Source organism: Herpailurus yagouaroundi, unplaced genomic scaffold (genome assembly GCF_014898765.1).
Source record: "Herpailurus yagouaroundi ecotype Mexico unplaced genomic scaffold, PumYag 140, whole genome shotgun sequence".
NCBI classification, from domain to species: Eukaryota; Metazoa; Chordata; class Mammalia; order Carnivora; family Felidae; genus Herpailurus; species Herpailurus yagouaroundi.
The window spans coordinates 68471413-68488544 of record NW_024412395.1 but is presented as its reverse complement, the minus strand read 5'-3'; the positions used below and the strand labels follow the sequence as shown (position 1 = coordinate 68488544).

At 35.6% G+C, this 17132-nt stretch overlaps 1 long non-coding RNA gene across 4 annotated transcripts in view; it reads left to right on the top strand.

The window, feature by feature from the left end:
* The first annotated feature begins 966 nt into the window (after window positions 1-966).
* LOC121030814 (uncharacterized) overlaps window positions 967-17132 on the top strand; it is a 44997-nt gene continuing 28831 nt past the window's right edge. For all 4 annotated transcript variants that reach the window (XR_005790428.1, XR_005790427.1, XR_005790426.1 and 1 more), the window contains exons 1-2: window positions 967-1234; window positions 12424-12510. This is a non-coding gene — a long non-coding RNA (uncharacterized LOC121030814). The remainder of the gene's footprint in view (window positions 1235-12423; window positions 12511-17132) is intronic.

Sequence of the window (17132 nt, the reverse complement as noted above, 5' to 3'; positions counted from 1 at the left end):
ATTGTCTCTGACAATTAAATGAAACTGTCATTTGACCCATGTCATCAACTGGCACTTGGATTGAGATGGGTTACACCTGGGTTAAACCATACGCTGGGACTCACAAGGTTCTAATTAAAGAGCAATTGTACTTCTCACTGCCAATCAGAAAAGAAGCAGATTTACAAACATATTCTCATGCCTCATGGATGAGAAAGCTTTAATAAAGCCAGTTGGCTAAAACAGTACTTTTTTTTCCTCCCTCTCTCTCTCTCCCTAAGGAGGGGAAGGGTGAGAAAGAGTCCAAGGGCAAAAGTGAATCCGTGGATGAAGATATGCCACGTAGCTCTCAGGAAAAAAAAATAGTTCATATCTTTCAGGAAAAAAAAAGGCCTAAATCCCACATTCTAAAAGTTAAAAAAAATTGAGTTATCTCTGCAATGATCTGCAAACTATAAGTCAGGCTTATTCAGTTCACTTTTATTACTTTATTAACTTCTTCCTTTAAAAAAGGGGGGAAAGAGAGCTTGTAATTCTGCCTTTTATAATGTGGCCATGTGAAGAATGGGGGCATGGGTACACTATGGGGAGTATGTAGTTATGTAATTAAATATTTACATGATGCATACTTTGTGTGTCAATAAGTTAAACTCAATATAGAGTTCTTCTTTGAGAACTCTGCATTTCTGCAAGTGGCAAGAACCAAAAAGCTTGTTACAAGCCCCGTTCTCCTCATCCTGTTATGAATAGTTAAAAGTCTGTCCTTTATCTTGTGGGCCCAGACGGTTAAGTATTGCATAAATATTGTTGACCGAGTAACTACTGCTATTTTTGTCTCTGACTCTTTGCAGGGCCCAAATGCTAACTCCATTTACCGAAACCTCCTTGGTTAAGGGTTCTGGAAAGTTTCAAGAACATGAAATAAGAAAACAGTGATAAGCTGCCTTAGAAATGCAATTTTACAAAGTTGTCAAGTAAACCTATTAGAGCCAGGAAAATGTTGTTAAGTATGGTAAAAATCTCCATCTTAGGGAGAAAAGGACAGTGAGCATTGCTGCCTTCCCTCCTATTCTCCTTTACCCACAGGTTTCCTCCCCCAACTTAAGAGTATGCATTAGGAAACAGAGGAGGGACAGTTTTCATGGGAGAAATGGGAAGAAGGAAGACTGGAAGAATGTGTGCACATACGGGGATAGGAGAAAGAATTTTGGAGCCCAGAGTAGCTTCTATTGATTGTAGCTCTTTGACCTGGATGGTAAGTATTGCCTTTTGGTCTGGAGATCATTTTGGCTTAGAAATGATGGGAGATGAAGTTGGCACACAGAGATTGGAGCAGATAGATCATTGCCAAGGACTTATTTTCAACCGTTGGCTCAAAGGCAAAAGATTAATGAGCCTGTAGATAATTCGTGTATTTGTTAGCTTAGTTTAGAAAATACAAGTGCTCAAAACTCTCAATCCAATATGAAGCTTGAGTTTCCCTGGTGTCATGTTTTAACACTTTCTTCCAATCGGGAGAAATGACTCTTCCAAGTGACTCACTTTTATTTCAGATGGTTTGCTTGCTACTGTCCTTTCCCAGAGAACAGGATTACCATTCCTTAGAAATATTATTTGGAGGGTATATTTCTCCTGGGTAGAAAGTGAGACAGAGATTTTGCAATAGAGAAATGCAGCATCATGTGAAAGGAGGAGGAAAAAATGTTTAAGAAATCTCAGCATTGCCTGTGTAATTCCTTACATCTTCTGTAGTGACAAAACTCGTTTCTGAGAAAGCTTTTAAGTGGGCATTTCAGTTCTAGGAAGTGAAGCATCTATAGGGAGAAGTTAAGAAAATACATAAATTCCCCGTGTAGTGAAGTAAATGGTGTTAATCTTAGAGAGAAGACTGTCTGTTTTGTTTATTTGTTTGTTTGATTTGTTGCATGTGGGTTTATTCTGTATGTTGTTGGTTAGTAGGATGGGAAGGAAAAATGGTAAGCAGTGAGCCTCTTTCAATTCAGACAAACTCTTAAGGAGAGTGACAGACACAAAAGAGAGTTATTTTATGCAAATGGATGAAAAACTTAAGAAACATGATATCTATGTTCTGTGTTGTGATTCTCCTCCATCATCTTCAAGTTTTCCATATAGTCTCATGCACACACTAGCCGTGTGTTAATGGAGTCTTACAGAGTGATTTATGTCCACACTTGGGACTAGCTGGTGCAGGGAAAGAATGGTGCCCACCATGAACAGTGAGCAATGAGGTAGTGGTGATTAAAGCAAGCCAGGAGTTCAGTGGGGAGATAGGAGTGACCAAGAAAAAAGATATGTGTTCTGATCATCTTCAGAATTATGGCAGATGGCTCTGGACACAATACAGTTACATTAGGTGAAAAAGGATTTGGAGACTTTTGGATTACCTAAAAAAAAAAAAAAAAAAAAAAAACCTGTTATCAAATTATTTCAGAATGTTGAGAAACTAAAATTAGAACTTCCAAATATCTATAAATTATGTCTATAAATAACATTCTTCCAGTGGTTTAAAAAGCAACTCATTGCAATCAGAGAGGATCTGGAGGATGAAAGAAAGAGGGTGACCGAAAAAGAGAAGAAAGGCTGTTGCCCACTTGGGGTAGCCTTGGTACAGATCCTGCTGCTGCTCAAGGGAAGTGGAAGGTCTGGTTTATGTCAGCTTCTATTCTGGGCATGTGTGTAGTCATCTAAGGGTGAAAGGTCTGTACTGTCCTCAAGAGCATAATTACAGGATGAAACATTTTTGAAATTCATTTCCACATCTTTTCACAGTTAGTGGACAAACATACTTGGAGACAGGGGAAAGATTGGAAATACGAATCTTTGACCTTTAGGAAAGAGCAACAATCAGCAAGTAGACTTTACAAAGTTTTATCTGTTAAGAACAAAGAATAAAATATTATGTTATCTCTCTATATCTAGTTTAAACGAGTATTTTTTAAAAAATATTTATTTATTTTTGAGAGAGGGAGAGAGAGACAGAGCGCAAGCAGGGGAGAGGGAGACACAGAATCCGAGGCAGGCTCCACGCTCTGAGCTGTCAGCACAGAGCCTGACAAGGGCTCAAACTCACAAACCACAAGATCATGACCTGAGCTGAAGTCAGATGCTTAACCGTCTGAGTCACCCAGGTGCCCCTAAATGAGTAATTACTTTAATACAATTTCATATAAGTTATTTGAAAAGGCTACACATTCCTTGAAGGTGGTCATATATTTATTTTCCTGGAATTCTACAGTGCCTTATGTCTAACGGACCCTCAAGTTTATTAAGTGAAATAATTCAAGAAGAAATGTTAATACTTTAAATACTCAGAATCTTTAAAGTATTGTAAAATATTCAGAAAAATATCTTTGGATTACTGTAATTTGATTAGTATAAATAGTATAAATTCTTAGGTATATATTTACATTTAATGTATTAAATAACAGGTTTCAGTAACATATACACCTAAGAACTATCTTTAAAAGATTAGAAAATAGATTTTTCTCTTCTTTATTCTGCACTAAAATCTACCATATAAAAAAAGTTCCAAATTCTTTGGGGGACAGAATTATGAGTCTTCTGAAGTATACACAACATTACTATCTTTAGTAACCTCTAGGGTTATTCTAAGGTGTCAAAGAATATTTTTACATCAGACTTTTATTCTCTGATGATTTTAATCCCAACAAAAGTGAAGCTCTCCAGAATTAGAGCCTGAGTTCACGAGGTCCCGTTTTCATGTTGGCTTTTTTGGTCAGAACCTGAAGGAGAGCACATCATATCACAGAAATATATATTTCATTGTCCATAACAGTGTATGCCTGAAGGCTACTCTTTGTACACCAGGATACTTCACGGGTAAAATGAGGCTCTCAGTCCTTTTCATTGTACTTACTTGGTCAGATTGCAAGTTTGACTGAGACAGGTATTACATTGTTAGGAAAAAGAGTACCTTTTGCTTTCAGTTAGAGATTTCCCTAAAAACCCAGTTTCCCCATTTAGCTCTATTTGCATCTATAGATGATCTTTGGATGTTCTTAGCTAGAACTGTGGGCCAGAAAAACTAAAAAAATCATGTGAGATGCTGACTTTTGGACTGAATTCAGAACATTACTATGTGACACAGAGATCACAGTAATAGTGGGGTGCCTGGGTGGCTCAATCGGTTAAGCGTCTGACTTCAACTCAGGTCATGCTCTCACGGCTCATGAGTTCGAGCCACTTGTCGGACTCTGTGCTGGAGTCTGTTTCAGATTCTGTGTCTCCCTCTCTCTCTGCCCCTCCCCCGCTTGCTCTCTGTCTATCTCTCACTCTCTCTCAAAACTAAATAAACATTTAAAACAAATTTTAAATGACAGTGGTAAGATCAAATTGGAATTCTTTTTTTTTTTTAATTTTTTTTTAACGTTTATTTATTTTTGAGACAGGGAGAGACAGAGCATGAACAGGGGAGGGTCAGAGAGAGGGAGACACAGAATCCGAAGCAGGCCCCAGGCTCCGAGCTGTCAGTGCAGAGCCTGACGCGGGGCTCGAACTCACGGACCACGAGATCATGACCTGAGCCGAAGTCGGCTGCTCAACCGACTGAGCCACCCAGGTGCCCCAAATTGGAATTCTTTATACCAGTCGTTGCATTTCATCCGTAGTTGCTAAAACATAACTGTAATTCATATATATTTTAAAATTTTTCTATCATATCATATATATTATATATCATACCATATATATTATATATTTTATATATAGTATATAAAATATATATTTTTTCAAATATTATGTCAGTGAATAAGAAAGATGATGTTCACCAGAAGATTGATCTGTGGATGGGAAGTATCATTTTGAGAAGTATGAAGTATAATGGATAGAGAAAAATATTTTAAATAGGTCTGGATTATAGTATTATATATTTAAATAACTATAATTTAATTACATATTATGTATTTATATAACATACATATTTATAAACACATACACCACCAAAATAACTAAATAATGCTTCTGACACCAGTGTCTCATGATAAGGAAAAATTAAACAGAATCTTATAAGCAATGTGCTATAGATGCTTTAAGAAAATCATTTTGATATTTGCTGAGTCACATTTTGTTAATGAAAAAGTTTTTTGACAGAAAATGAAATATTACCCATGATAAGATTTACAAATTATTGAGTAGTAGAAAACGTATTTGTTTTCATTCATCTCAGAATGAGACAGAATTTAGTTTGAATTGAAGTCAATATAATTTGGAGTATAAAACTGAAGAAAGTTGTTAAACATTGAGGAGTATAATAAGAACACACTATAACGTAACTTTGCTCGGATAGGGGTGCTTGGCAGACTCAGTCAGTAGAGCATGCAGTTCTTGATCTGAAGTGTTGTGTTTAGCTCTGCATTGGGTGTGAATATTGCTTAAAAATAAAATCTTTAAAACAGAACAGAACAAAACAAAATTTGCTCTGGTAAAGCAAATTGATTATTGAGGTAAGCATTGGGGAGTAATTTAAAGGAGAGATGGGGGTGGTGCCTGGGTGGCTCAGTCCATTAAGTGTCTGACTCTTGATTTCAGGTCAGGTCATGATTTCACAGTTGGTGGGATCAAGCCAGGCATCAGGCTCTGTGCTGACAGCATGGAGCCTGCTTGGGATTCTTTTTCTCCCTCTCTCTGCCCCTACCGTGGTCACACAATTTCTTTCTCTCTCAAAATAAAGAAATAAACATTTAAAGAAATGAAGGAGAGTTAGGAATGGCAAAGAGTGCCTGATGGGGAAGGGAAGAACAGCATTCCTGGAGGAAGGTTGTATAATCAGATCTAGGACTGAATGTTGCTGAATTATATAGCCTTTATCTGCAATCCACAAGGCATATTATTCCTTGCCACTGTTAGAGTGGCTATAACAGCAGCTGGAATATTCATTTTCATTATGTCTACTGACCTAAGAACAAAGATTTTAATGGACTCCCTTCTTACTATTTCCAAAGTTTGGCCCCAAACTCAAATTTCTTGTATTTATGCTACAGGCTAAAGGTAGAGATAGGAAAACAAATATATTATATACAAATCCAGGAAATGATGAGGTGCAGTACAGCCATCATTTTACTTTCCACAAAAAAATGAAAAAATGAAAAATATTTTGGATATTAACAATTTAATAAATTCAAGGGTCATTCTGGGACTAAGGTGTAACTCTCCAACTTTTATGTGCTAGTGTAAACTGAAAAGCTTTGTTGCTAGTTAAAAAAAATTAGACAGGAGAATATAGGTAGAATGAGTGGAGTTGGGGGTGGTACCAAAGGGATGAGAGAATCCAAGGAAAGCTTTTTGTTGCTGAAATGTATAAAGATAACAGCTCCAGGGTTTGTTGTTATTGTTGTTGTTGTTTTAAAGAGGGTGAAAGGAGATGAACCTCAACTCCTGTTCCTCTTCCCCAAGATTTCTGGGTTCTAGGAATCTATCTTATTTTCATGGTGCCTTTTCAATTTTCCTGTTCCCTTGATGCTAGCCTAGGTCTTGGCCCATGTTTCTTGTATTACACAGTTATTAGGCAATATACTGTGGCCTCAGGTTTTGGCCTCTCAGCTGCTGCAGGAATGCAGGAAGCAAAGAAGTATGTGGAACAAACTAGGTAGGAAAGCAAAAGCTTAGAACTCAGATCAAACTGAGTTTGAATTTCTTTTCACTCATTTAATCATGTTACAAGGGCAAATTAATTCATATGTCTGAGCTTCCTTTTATATTTTGGCTGGTAAATGAGAAAAGCTATATAAAACACTTAGCATAGAGTCTGGCACATAACGAGGGCTCATCAGTTGCTGTGGGAGGCAACATATGAATAAAATTATCGCTGCTATTTCATTATTATAATTATTATTTGGATATTATTCGATCTAATCTTTCATGCAATTAAGCAATCTCCTCTACAACTTAACTTCTAGATGACTATCCAATCCTTTTATTTTTTATTTTTGAAAATTTACAGTACATTTATCCATACAACTTACACTCTTTGATTCTGCCCACTATTGCTCAAAGGATATTCATACCTGTCCATATATATCCATATCATTCCATATGTATTCATGTATATCCATATCCATATACGGATATATATTCATCATTTATCTTAAAACGCATACACATTCACATTTATTTAGCACTGTGAGTGTGCTTGGGAATGAGCTGGATTCTAGGGTTATAAGAAATGAGATAGACATGACAGCTTGCAAAATAGCAGTCAGAAAAACATCTGTAAGTATTATAAACACTAGGACAGGGTATAACAGAAAGACAAATACTGTATGATTCCACATATAGGAGGTATCTAAAATAGTCAAACTCACAGTAGAGGATACAATAGTAGTTGCCAGGGCTTTGGGGGGTGTGGGAAGTGAGGAGTTGCTGTTCAGTGGGTGTGAAGTTTTAGTCATTCTAAATGAATAAGTTCCAGAGATCTACTGTACAATAGAGTGCCTATACTTAACAATATGGTATTGTGCACTGTAAAATTTGTTAAGAGGGTAAATCTCATGATAAGTGTTCTTACCACAGAAAAATAAAAATAAATAAAATTTCCCCTTAAAAAAATAAACATAAGAGAGCTCACTTAACCCAAAGTAGTTCTTAAAGCACATTGATGATTAAATTGCATCTTGAGGGGCGCCTGGGTGGCTCAGTCGGTTAAGCGTCCGACTTCAGCCAGGTCACGATCTCGCAGTCCGTGAGTTCGAGCCCCGCGTCGTGCTCTGGGCTGATGGCTCAGAGCCTGGAGCCTGTTTCCGATTCTGTGTCTCCCTCTCTCTCTGCCCCTCCCCCGTTCATGCTCTGTCTCTCTCTGCCTCAAAAATAAATAAATGTTAAAAAAAAATTTAAAAATTGCATCTTGAAAGATAATAAGGATTACTCCAAGGATACTGAGTCAAGTGTGAAGATCGGAACAGGGTGAGGAGAAATCCAGGCAGAGGATCCACTAGTGGGTAAGGACATGAGGAACTGAGACACCCTGGTGTGACAAGATAGTTTGTTTCAGTTTGTGTCTCCAGGGTGAGAGGAACAGAGAGAGTGGGCACAGATGAGGCCAGGAGATTAACAGCAGTCTTACCCCAGGGGAATGTATGTCATGCTGATGAATTTGTACACTTTTGCCTAAAGCAATAGAGAGCCACAGACTGATTTTAAGATGGAAAGTGTTGTGTTAAAATTTCAAAATATCCTTTTGTGCCGGTGTGAAAGAAATTGGAAAGTGGGTGCTATTAAAGGCAGGGAAACATCTAATCACTTAAAAGTTCACTGCAGTGATTCTGGCAACACCTCAGTTCTTCAGATAATGATTTCTGTTGTTTTCAATATGACCTCCAATGCAACATGAGCTTTCATGATTTTTTAAGCAATGAAATCACGCTTTTCACTTATAGGGATGCAGTTGTCAACTAAAACCCCACGTATTTTTCATATAATCAGCTAATTGAAGACTCAGTATTCTCTACTATAGCAACGGAGTTCAACATACAGCAGTATTATCTCTTAATTTTAGCCCATTGTTCCACCATAAAGATCTACTTTTCTTTAATTCCCGCTAGAGTTTAGGGCGCTTAAAATTTCCAGAATGACATCATCGTAATATGCCCTTTTAAATCACTATCATGCTACTGTTACTTTAGCATTTATTAATCTTTTACAGAGAAGGAAATTGAGTGAAGAGGCTGTTATCATGCAAATTAATGTAGCTAAATGTGGCAGAAAAAGACTGGAATTCAGATCCTCTGACCCAGGTCCTAGATGTCATCAACTACATAATAGCTATTACTCAGTGTGCATTCCTGCCCAGATAAATTATGTAACACAAATAGCCAGTTTTCACATTGCAAGCCAAAAAAGAATTGGGGTTTGAAAGTACATGAATATACACTATGGAGATTTAAAATCTCACACATTTTCCCATGGAAGTTTTTTTTTAATTGTAAAATGCGATGAACCTATCTTTCTGATTCAATGGGAAAATATTAGGTTCATTAGTAAATTTGAATAGGGTCAAATTTGTCAGAAAAGAAGAAATTTAAGACCAAAAACTAGTAAGGAAAGAGCATTAGAAATGCAATACTGACCAAATTCAGTCTAAGAGGGCTCTTACTACATTATCTATTCATAATAAAACATGTTCTAGACCTGAAACATGTAGAGAACACATGAATTTGAATTTTAATATCCAATGGCCATAGGTTTTTTGAAAATGTTTATGTACTTATTTTGAGAGAAAGAGAGAAAGGAGCAGGGGAGGGGCAAGAGAGAGAGGGAGGGAGAGAATCCCAGCCGGGTCCAGCTGAGCACAGAGCTCTGACACTGAACTCCATCTCATGACTGTGAGATCATGACCTGAGCCAAAATCAAGAATCAGAGCCTTAAACCACTGAGCCACCCAGATGCCCCTGACTACAGGTTTTTAAATTATATTACCCATGCTTATAAGAATATTTGAAAAAAAAGTTCTGAAAAAAAAAAAAAGAATTGACATCTTTTACAAATTTCTAGCATTTACAATGTGGAGAGCTATAAAATGAGACGTGTCAACTTAATGGGTGATGAAATTGATGTGTGGCTAGTTTTCATCTGGATGAGTAGCATCTAATGGTTCTCATTAGAAGTATAATAGCAGCAACAAAGGGAGGGTTATAAGGTTGTTATTTTTCTCCTAGCTCCCCATTCTTACTACTCTCATAACCACATGTGCCCATTCTCCCAACAAAATAAAAAATATTATATTGGGACTTTAAAGACCATCAGACCAATTGGCAAAACATCTCCTGGCATGACCATTAGTCTTACCCACAAGGAGACCAACTGCATGCAGCAATGTAGGGCATTGGCAATATTTTTGAAATAATTTGATTTTTGATATTTCAAAAATTGTGAAGTAGCTTTCAGGGCAAAAATCAGAACATTTTGTAATTTACAATTACTTTATAATTTAGGCTGGTTTTCCTTTTTGATTTTAAACCAAAGCAGGAAACCATAATCTTTTCAGTGCTTAGAGCTGAAAAAAACAAAACAAAACAAAAACAAAAACAAAAACAAAAACAAAAAAACCCACTTTGGCTCTCTTTCTTTTCCCTGTGATACTATTTAAATTACAAAAATAACTAAATTCAATTGCCATTTAAAATTACAAAGGGGTAATTCCAAAATTATTTTCATAATCTGTTAAGAATAATGCTGATAAGCTGAACTAAATATTCTTTCTGTTTTGTGATTTTATGACCACCTATGAAGAAAACTTGTCTTTTTCCTTTGTTTAATCCTGACTGACCTAATTATGACTTAATAGAGGTGCTTTTTGTCTTTGACTTAGCCCTTTATTCATTTTTGTAGGTGGATTGACTAAAATGGGCAGATTAACTTCTCCTTGGAAACAGCAGCATTTACTATCTATCTACAGACCTCTGTGGTAATAAAGTCAAATTCTCAAGATTGATATTATTGATCCCATGGAGGTACACACCATATAAACCTCCACTTCTTGCATTTGGTTCTGTGTTCCAGTAGTGTGGATTATTGAATTAAAATCAGAATTTAGTATAAAAAAATATTTTTCTTGCATATAGTGGCATCTTACAGGCAAAGCTCTTGTCAGACTAGAAAATTCATAAATAGATGTTAAAATGATGGTTACATATGTAATTGTGTTCCTAGATCAATATGATTTCCTGAGGATTCAAAGCAATATCTGAGAGATGAAAAGAACAGAACCCAAGTCATAACAACATTTAAGGGCAGGGTTGCAAAGTTGTTCCACAGATTGTAGTTCATATGCATTCAGAGTGCAGCTATAGTTGGAACACAGTGCATCTACTGCTATTTTAATAACTCAATCCTCAACTTCCAGCTACTGAGTTATAACATCCAAAAAGAAATATCAGAAATAGTATTTCACCTTTAAAAGATCATTAAATAGATCTTCTAAATCTCAAATGAATCCCAAACTTTGTTAATGTACATTTAAATTATTCTTCCACTTTGATGTTTCTGCTTTTTTTAAGATCATATTGTGCTAGAAAATTTATTTGGAAATTATAACATATGGAGAAAGCATCTAAATAAAAATTCTTGAGAAGATTAACTTTTTGGAATACCAATGTTATCTCAGAACTTAGCTGTAAAACTACACTTTCAGCTTATAGAAGAAATATAAAAATATTCAATATTATAGATTAGTAACAAATATGTAGACTTCACATGCTACTATTTATAACATATTTATCAAACTAAATGCTCCATATTTCTGTTCAACCAAACTGAGTTCTAGGAGGTTGAGTGAAAGAAATCAAATGTATTCCGTGAGATGTATTCTCTCACAGAATGAGCTGCCAAAAGGTAGGAGCCAGAGATGGAAATCAGCAGTGGACATTTTTCCAACACTGATAAATTAAATTTAATTTTACCGTCCATATATATGGGATACGTTTTCTTTTAGGAACACTTCAATTGTGAATCTTTTTACCATAGCTCGGAATTACGTTCTTCCACATTGCTGTCAAGTGTTTTTCATCTTGGTAAGGAAATGAACATTTGTTCTACAGTTTAAAAATGGCCCACTGCTTTTTTAAAACTTAGAAAAAATATTTCCATAGTCTTTACCCCGTTCAAGATTTCCCCATGCTCTACCCACAACTTACGCTCTCAGTAACCTTGCTCCTAAAAAGTAGAGTCAAAAGTAAATGTCCTCTGATATTTATGTAAATCTCATAACTTTTCATCTCTTCACCTAATGATGGTCACTCTGATATTTCCCTGAATTTCAAGAGCACAGCATCCATCCAAGAACAGAAGATACACATTCTTTTCAAGTGTCCTTGGGCATTTTCCATGACATACCATATGATAAGCCATAAAACAGCCTCAGTAAATGCATTTAAAAGGATCATTGGCAACCTTAATTTCATCCGCAACTTTAATTCCTCTTTGCTGTGTTACCTGACATATGTACAGGTGTCAGGGTTTGCATGTGGACATCTTTGGAGGCAGAATAATGGTCGCCCAAGGAATGTACTTTGAAAACATCATAATAATTGAAGGAAGCCAATCACAAAGAATCATATGGTGTATGTTTCCATTTCTATGAAATATCCAGGATAGAAAATTCTATAGAAACAGAAAGTATATTTAGACAGTTGCCTAAGCTGGGTGGGAGGTAGAGGACTGGGGGTAGGGGATATTGGAAGAGTGACTGCTAATGGGTAAGAAATTTCTTTTTGGAGTGATGAAAATACTCTAAAATTGATTGTAGTGATATTACACAACTCTGAATATACAAATATATAAAAGCCACTGATTTGTACAGTTTAAATAGATGAACTGTATATTATTTGTGTATATCAATAAAAATTATATTTGTGTATAAATAAATAATAAAATTACATCTAAAAGTATACATACATATCTTATTTTCCTTAGTTTAAAAAGGAATGAAGAGCAATTACAGTACCAGAGTCACCTGATAACCCACAGAGATGTAAAGTTTCCATGAGGGTACAGTAGTATGTAAGTACATGTTTTTATTTTTTTATTTTTTATTTTTTATTCTTTATATTGAGATTATCACATTTTCTAAGTTACTTCTTTATTTTGGAAGAGAGAGTGGTGGAGGGGCAGAGAGAGAGGGAGAGAGAATCCCCAGCAGGCTCTGCACTGTCAGCACAGAGCCTGACTTGGGGCTCAGTCCCACAAACCATGAAATCATAACCTGAGCTGAAACCAAGAATTGGTCGCTTAACTGACTGAGGCACCCAGGTGCCACAAGATAAACATATTTTTAATATTTTTATTAAATCCTTACATTTAATTTTCTTATAGTTATTAAAGGCATTGCAGGTATTTGCTTGTTTTTGAAAATAGAATTCTTGGGGCGCCTGGGTGGCGCAGTCGGTTAAGCGTCCGACTTCAGCCAGGTCACGATCTCACGGTCCGTGAGTTCGAGCCCCGCGTCAGGCTCTGGGCTGATGGCTCAGAGCCTGGAGCCTGTTTCCGATTCTGTGTCTCCCTCTCTCTCTGCCCCTCCCCCGTTCATGCTCTGTCTCTCTCTGTCCCAAAAATAAATAAAAAAAATGTTGAAAAAAATTAAAAAAAAAAAAGAAAATAGAATTCTTTTATTGAGACAATTTTAGATTTACAAGCTGTTATAAGTAATACAGAGTGATCCTGTGTATAGAGTGCCTCAATACTAATAACACCAAACTATAGTACAAGTCATGATCAGGATTTTGGCATTAATACACTCAAGGTATAATCAAAATTTTTATAGTATGCCCTTATTATCCTATTGATTTCTACAGGGTCTGAGTGATATTTCCTGTTTCATTCCTGATATGGTTAATTTGTGTCTTTTCTCATTTCTTGTCAGCCTTGCTGAATTTTATTAATATTTTTGAAGAATATGCCTTTAATTTCACTGATTTTTCCTTCTTTTTTTTTTTTTTAATTGCATTGATATCTACTCTTTTTCTTTTTAAGTAATCTCTATGCCCACGTGGGGCTTGAACCCACAACCCTGAGATCTAGAGTTGCATACTTTTCTAACTGACCCAGACAGGTGCCACAATGTCTACTTTTATTTTTTATTAATTCTTTCTTTCTATTTTCTTTGGGCTTATATTGCTCTTCTTTTTCTGGATTCTTGAGCATGGATGATTGTGACTTTACCTCTTTTCCACTATCTTTTAAGTGTTATAAATTTTTCTCTCAGCACTGCTTTAACTGTGTCCCAAAATTTTTGGTGTCTCATACTTTCATTTTCATTCTTTTTGATGTATTTCCTGACTTCCCTGGAGACTTCCTCTTTGAGCTAAGAATTATTCAATGGTGTATTGCTTAGTTTCCAAGTGTTCTAGGATTTTCCTATTCTCTTTTTATTAATGAATTCTATCTGGATTAATTGTGGTTGAGGATACTCCATGTAATTTTGTTTTTAGAAAATGTGTTGAGGTTTGTTTCATAGCCCAGGATATGATTCATCTTGGTATACGTTCCACGAGTACTTGAAAAAATGTGTATTCTGCTGTTGTTGAATGAACTGTTCTATAAATTTTGATTAGAGCCTGTTTGTTAATGATGTTGCACTAAACTATATCCTTGTTGGTTCTCTGTCTAATTGCTTTATCAATTGTGAGAGGGATGTTGAAGCCTCCAACTCTAATAGTTATGGGTTTGTCTATTTCTCCTTTCACTTCTTTCATTTTTGCTTTACTCTTTTGCTGTTCTATTGTATAGGATCATTACATCTTTTGGGTGTAAAAGATCCTTTTATTATGTAATGTCCCTCTATCTCTGTTTTCTTTACTCTAAATTCTACTTTATGTACTATTAGGATAGTCACTCTTATTTTCTTTTATGTTTGCTTGATAGACCCTTTTCCAGAGTTTTTCTTCAAACTGACTTTATTGTTTTATTTGAAATGAGTATCTTGTAGGAAACATATATTTGGATCATATTTCCTTTTGATCTTCCCTGCCAATCTCTGTCATTTAATTGGTTCAATAAGACACTTTATATTTAATATAACAATACTTAAGAGTTTGTCTATTACTTTAGTTTTCTGCATATTCTGATATTTATTTCTCTTTATCCTGCCTTCCTATGTTCTACTTGAAATTATTTAGAACTCCATTTTGATTCATATTGTTTTTTAGCATGTCTTTTCACATAGCTTTTTAGTGGTTACTTTATTACATTTTGTATCCATAAAATCACAGTTTACTGGTATTGTCATTTTAGCAGTTAGAATAAAAAAGAATAGAATAGAATAGAATAGAATAGAATAGAATAGAATAGAAACCTTATGTTACTTTACACACCTCTGTTTATAATATGATTATCTTAAACATTTCCTCTACATACATTTAGACCCACATTAGACAGTGTTATAATTTTGGTTTCTGTTGTCGAATATAATTTAGAAAAGTCAAGAGAAGTGGGAAGGTTTATTGTACTTAATTCATATTTTACTTTTAACAATCAAATAGTTCTTTGCAAGAGAAAGCGGTGTTTTGCTCCAAAATCCCAGGGAGTTGTGCTATGACACTGCTTCTGTCTTTTTTTATCATTAAGTTTATAATTTTAATTCTAGTTAACAAACAATGTTGTTAGTTTCAGGTGTACAATACAGTGATTCAACAGTTCCACATATTACTCAGTGCTCATCATGAAAAGTGCACACTTAATCCCCTTCACCTATTTCATCCATCCCCACACCCACCTCTCCTCTGGTAACCATCTGTTTGTTCTCTATACTTAAGAGTCCGGTTTTTGGTTTGTGTATTTTCCCCCCTTTATTTGTTTGTTTTGTTTCTTAAAAACCACATATGAGTAAAATTATATGATATTTGTCTTTCTCTGACTGACCTATTTCACTTAGCATTATACTCTCTAGATTCATCCATGTTGTTGCAAATGGCAAAATTTTATTCTTTTTGTGGCTGAACAATATTCCACTGTATATATACACCACATCTTCTTTATTTATTCATCTGTTGATGGACACTTGGGCTGCTTTCATAATTTGGCTATTATAAATAATGCTGCAATAAACTTAGGGATGCATGTATCCTTTAAATTAGCATTCTCATATTCTTTGGGGAAATACCCAGTAGTGTGATTACTGGATCATATGATAGTCCTATTTTTAATTTTTTGAGGAAGCTTCATATAGGTCAATGGAACAGAATAGAAAGCCTAGAAATGAACCCACAATTATATGGCCAATTAATCTTCACCAAAGGAGGTAAGAATATGCAATGGGAAAAAGTCTTTTCAACAAATGATGTTGGAAAAACAGCACAGGTACATGCAAAAGAATGAAATTGGACCACTTTCTTCCATAATATGCAAAAGTAAACTCAAAATGGATTAAGGGTCTAAGAGTGAGACCAGAAACCATAAAAATCCTAGAAGAGAGCATGACAAGAATTACTCTGACATCAAGTGTAACAACATATTTCTAGATACATATCCTGAGGTTAGGGAAACAAAAGCAAAATAAACTATTGAGACTACATCAAAATAAAAAGCTTCTGCACAGCAAAGGAAACAGTCAACAAAACTAAAAGACGACCTACTGGATGGGAGAAGATATTTGCAAATGACATATCTGGTAGAGGGTTAGTATCCAAAATATATAAAGATTGTCAGTTTTTTAAAAATTATATTAGATGCTCTTGTACTAATGTGCGGTTAGACTAAAGCCAATGTTTCTCTTTCACCAAACAGCTTCCTCCTCTTTAGCCTCTGCTTTCCCTTCTTTGTTCCTATAGAAAGGAGAAAATATCTAAATGCATATTCAGGGATTGACAGAGACATGGAGCATCCCCAGCAAAGTTGATCATTTGGTAGAGCAAGCAAGCTAATAGTTTTTTGTCCCACCAACCTGTTATTATTAAAGACATAATGATGAATGCAGGATTGATGAATGTAAAGAGGGTTTTATTTAGTTAGTTTTAATTTCTTGTCAAGATTCTGCCTTCTTTGGGAGATATCATTTCAATGTATATTTTAGCAGTTATAAGGAAACACTTTAGCTAACTAGCAGCCACTACAATTTGGCCCTGTTCGTGTCATGTTTTGGTAGTCCCTAGTAGAGGGGTGGCCTGAGTGCCCTGCTCTCTGTGCCCTTAATCTGGCTATGGACACATAGAAAGCAGCAAGAACATGATGCCCATCTCTTCCCCCTCCCCCTTTACCTGTTACCTCTTTCCTGCTTTTTCTCCTATGACATTATTCCACCTTACTTTCCACCCTTAAAGCTCTCCTTGATGCTTCACCCCCTTTTCTCTGTTGCATTCCTTTTTCTTTTCTTTTTTCTCTTCTGAGATAAAAAATAAAGACAGTACGATTAAAGTAATGCCTCTTCTCTCTCTTACTCCAATGCATCTTTAGCGTTACAAGCCATCTTCCCCACTTTTAACATGATCATTTAACTTCCCAAGTTAAAATCATTCTGTAACTCTGCATTTCTTAAAAACACCGTCCAAAATCTTACTGTTGTGTACCAGGCTCTGCATGTATTGAAATAATATGGTTGTGCGCCTATATTCCTGACTAAACTGAGAGTCTCACAGGACAGAAACTGAGTGGGGAGGGTGTATGTGTGCATGTATTTATGTGTTTATGTT